Genomic DNA, 5145 nt, shown 5'->3' with positions numbered 1-5145 from the left:
GTACCAGAGGATGTCCTCCACGCAGTCCTTAATACCACTGAAAATGATGTGTTGACATGTTTAGATACAACGGCATCAAATTCTCAAGTTATGTTTGCCTTCGGGAACATCTGTAAAACTATCGACACTAATCTGACAAATATGAAAAAACATTCCAAGCCCAGGGAGAAAAAATGGTTTGATCATGCTTGCTCAAGTGCCCATTCTGCTCTGCTCAAGGCCCTCAAAGCTGTCCCTAAAGACCGCCCATTAATAATCACATTAAGATCCTTATATAATAAGGCCCAAGAAAACAGAAAGAAGGAGATTAGGGACACAGCTTGGTCACATCTGTCTGATCCCGAGATTGTTAAAAATAGTGCTGATTTTTGGAGGGTAGTTAATCAGCCCTTTTTTTCAGACAAGGACCAAGCCTCCCTTGAACTAAACATCCCGGATCGTGATTGGATTGGTCATTTTGAGGCCATATATTCGAGCAACCTAGTCGAAGACGTGTTAGACAGTCTTCCTCTTGATTATGAGACGCAGGGAGTTGTTTTTGAGGTATTCGAGGTAGAGAAGGCTATTGATCAGACCCAAAAAAACAAAGCACCTGGGCCTGATGGAGTCCCTGCTGACTTTTTTAAAATGGACCCTAAGCTCTGGTCAAGGGTGCTGTGTGGTGTTTTTAATGCTCTAACTAGATCCAGTATTCCGGCTTCTTGGAAGGAATCTGTAATCATTCCAGTATTTAAGAAGGTTAGCAGGGTGGACCCGGCATGCTATCGCCCAATATCTCTTATTGATTCGTCAGTAAAAATTTTGGGCAGGGTCATCCTTTTAAGACTCCAGTCATGGCTTGATGAACGAGGGGTTTTATCCAACCTGCAGTATGGTTTTAGATCTAAACGGGGCACTATGGACCAGTGCCTTAATCTGCAGATGATAGTGGATAAATACACTAGGGCCAAAGATGGGTCGTTATACTTGGGGTTCATGGACCTATCTTCGGCCTTTGATCTCGTGAATCGCAATAAATTGTGGCATATCCTTGCAGATTTGGGTCTTGATCCAGCACTTGTAAATCTTCTTGCTGATCTTCACTCAGATCTCCGTGCTTCCGTTAGGGTTGACCCTGGGGGACGTCGTACGAGCCATTTTAAGTCCAAAAGAGGGGTCAGACAGGGGTGCATTTTGGCACCCCTGCTCTTCACTGTTTATATTAACGCCCTTGAATCCGATTTAGTGACAGCAACACCGGACATACCACGTATAGGAGAGACCTGTGTCCCTGTCCTCCTGTACGCGGATGATGCGGTGCTCCTGGCCCGTACAGGACTGGGACTCCAGCGGCTATTGGATGCCTTTGGGCGCTTTATGGCTTCATTAGATCTTAGAATTAACGCCAAAAAATCGCAAACTATGGTGGTTGGTAAAGGCGCACGCTGTAAGAAAGTTAAAACATTTTACTGTAGCAACGTGGAAAGGCAAAGAGTTTCGACATTCCCATATCTAGGAATCACGTTTGAGGATAAGGGGAGTTGGTGTCCTCAAATAAGAAACAGAAACAGTGCCCTAGTGAGAACATCCTCTGCCATTTTGAGCTTCAGCAGAAGGCTGGGGGCTAGGCCAATCCCAGCCCTCATGGCCATCTATAACGCCAAGTGCGTGTCTGTTGCAACCTATGGCTGTTCATTATGGGGATATGGAACAATAGATTGCCTTCAGGTCTCTGAAAATAAATTCTTTAAATCAGTACTGTCTTTACCTCAGTCTTCACCATCTTATTCGATTCATTGTGAACTGGGGGCCGATTTTATCACAGACAAAATTCGTCTGGCCCCTCTAATTATGTGGCTTAAAATCTGGCTAAATAATGAATTATCTTTAAACCAGGCCATTCTGAAAGATTGTCTTCTACTTGACAACGCCCATAAAATCAAATGGTTGACCTATGTCAAAAATGGATTCAGCGCTCTGGGTCGACCTAACCTCTTTTCCTCACCGGAATCTATATCCCGGAATGACATCGTCAGAACTAAGAGTGATATGCTTAAGAGGCTGTCACTATCAAGAGAGGAAAAGGAGTTGATAAAACCTCTGGTTAGAGCACACACTCTGGTTGCTAACTCTTCAGGTCCAGAATTTTATCTCACTTTGGTTAACCGCCCTTTTCATAGGTTTTTACTAACTCGTTTTCGCTTCAATATGATTCATCTAATATTAGGTCAGTACACAACTTGGTGTAAACCTGATGAACTTCCTCCATGTACCTGTGATGGCTTTTCGATCCAAGATACCACACATTTTACCTTATTTTGTGGCCACTTCAAAGTGGAAAGGAGGAAGTATCTTGTGCCAATTTTAAAAAAGGCTGGGTTCCTGCAAGTAAGACCAGCACTTCTTTATCTGCAGCTGTTAAATCATCCCAGTATTGTCTTTTGTGTAGCCAATTTTTTGGTGTCTGCGGTGCGTACCAAGAAAAGACTTATGGAGAATGCGAAATCGGCAACACCGTTGTGAGGTCTTTTGTACCTAGCACTTTATTATAAAAAATACTATCATATATTAAGAATTATGTCGATAGCGGTATGACGATGTATTTTAGACTTTTATGACATATCTTTTGAGTTACTTATGATGATTTTAAAAGTCGTTTCTATTTTTGTATTGTTTTATAATGACCTTGATATGTGGTTTTTTAAACACAAAAATGCTGATTTTTTTAACTTTGTATGTATGTATAATGTGTGTATTCTCTTTATGTATCGTGCCTTTTTTTGATATTGATTTATCGAATAAAGATTTTTGACTGACTGACTGACTGAGTAAAAATTATTTAAATATACGTTGTGCGCATGTCTGCAGGCGGGAATGTGTTTAAATGAGAGAGTACCTGTGTATGTGTGAACAAGTGTGGCTATATGTGTAAGCATGTGTGAGAGTGAAAAGTGAATGAGAGTCAGTGACAGGTTATGTGTGAGATTGTGGCAAAGATTGACTATTTTTGACACAAGGCAATAGTGAACCAAAGATGCTGTGCTGCCTAGCGTCAAAGAAAGAGAAAAAATGTGCTAAATCTACTAAGATATGACGCGTTTATTCTGTCATTGTGGGCGGGTGCACTTTTGGCAGCCATGTGCCAACACATACAGCCTTGTGCCATTGTGCAAGGGTGTGCGCATTCTATGAACCATAGGTTTGGTACTGGAAGGGGTCTCTTCTTGTACAAACACTATGCTTTAAGGCTTTCCCTACTTTGTGTGTGTGCTGTACAATGCAGCAAACATGCAAAGTTGAAACAACAATGAGAAATGAAAACATTTCTCCCGATGTTCCTGCCTCGAGGAGGCGAGCTATTTGGGAGCAAATTCCTGACTACCAATGTTTGTAGATAGGGATTTGCTTCAAAAGCCATGGGTGATGGCATGGCAAAGCCCAATCATCACCCATTGAATGCCCCCTTAATGCAAAATAACACAAAGTAGCACATAGCTAGGGATTTTATAAGGCAAATCCTGATTTGCGTATGATAGTAAATCCAACCCTAACATTTTGCGCTGAGTTTACATCACAAAGTGACACAAACCCTGCGCAAAAGTATTGGTAAGCCTGGGCCAGAGTGTCAGTAAGTATGAGCGAATGAGAATGAGTGAGATTAAGAGTGAATGAAAGTGATTGAGTTCAAATTCATAAGAATGAGTTTAAGGGGCAGTCGCGACCGGCATGACTCGCAGGTTGGGTCGGGCATAGGTTCCGGGGGGACCATGTGGGGCAGCGGGGGGTTAAATAAAAATAAATAAAAATAAACTTACCGTCCAGCGTGGTCTCAGCTCCGGCCGTGTCCCGTGTTTTGCTGTATAGAAAGCAAGCAGCCTCCCTCCCCTCCCATAAGCCAATCACAATGCTGCAATGGCAGTGTTGTGATTGGCTGGGACGCCGACCCCACAGGCATCTTTGGGGAGGCCATTTTCTCCATGTAGGCTGCGTGCAGCCTACATGGAGAAAATGCAGAGTGCGTATGACTGGTTTTGTCGGCCTTGGGGCAGACCAAGCAGTCAGCACACTTAGAGTGGGCAAGCCACTCCTCCCCTGGACTCCAGCAGACCCACTCGCCCCCAACCAGGCAGACCCATCTGCTTTCTCACAGTGTGAGAAGCAGAACATAAATGTTTTTTTTTACCATTTTATGTTTCTGCTTCTCGCACTGCGAGAAATCATGGGGGCGATGCTCCTCTGCCCTAATGGGGGTGCCACCCCTGGTAAGGAGGCGTAAGAGAGTGTGAGTGAGAATGAATGAGTATGTGTGAGTGAGAGAAAGAGTGTGAGTCAGTAAATGTGAATGTGAGCAAAATTGATGAGATGCTTGCAAGTTTGCCATTGGCCCTAGCATGCTGAAAGTAATTATTGTCTTATTGAGATACCCAGGGCTAGTGCTGACATACCTGCAGCAATTCTTAGCATGCAGACACCTGGAACAAAATACTGGCATTGGCATTCTGGCATTAATTTTCGTCATAAAGGGCACCCATACTAAATTACTGATACTAGTATACTAGAGGTAATTCATGGAATATAGGGCACCCATTGAAACATACTGACATGACATAGGAACTTCTCGACATGGACACCAGTAAAAAGGAACAAATGCAAAACAATGCAAATATTCACCCCTGCCGCAGATCTCGGTTTAATCCATTGTTCTTCTGCTCACCACGCCACTTCAGTTTAGACCCAGCCATATGCAAATCAGTCTTGACCCTGGTCCTCATGGGAACAGTCCAGCCTAAACTGCCAAGCCAGGTCTTCCTGGACCAAAAACAAGCATCCTGGAACCGGTTTTGTGGTAACACCCTTCATCAGCCAGGCTAGCTTGAAACCAGTGGCAAAGTGAGCAAAGGACCCACATCTGGGCATACCGTGACAACTTAGGGCGAACAAAGCAAACACAAGATGATGGATGGAGCACTGAAACATGGACAGGAAACAAGAATCCTGGGATCCGTTTCGGGGCATCACCCCTTATCAGCCAGGCTAGCTTGAGTACAGTGGCGCAATGAGCACGGGACCCATGTCTGTGCATACTCTTCCCACTTAGGATGACAATAGCAAAAAGGAAAAAATGATGTACGGAATGCTGAACAATGCAAACATTTACCCCCAGTT

The sequence above is a fragment of the Lissotriton helveticus genome, chromosome 4_1 (assembly GCF_964261635.1).
Source record: "Lissotriton helveticus chromosome 4_1, aLisHel1.1, whole genome shotgun sequence".
NCBI classification, from domain to species: Eukaryota; Metazoa; Chordata; class Amphibia; order Caudata; family Salamandridae; genus Lissotriton; species Lissotriton helveticus.
The sequence above is the reverse complement of the archived record's forward strand: the minus strand, read 5'-3'. Positions refer to the sequence as shown.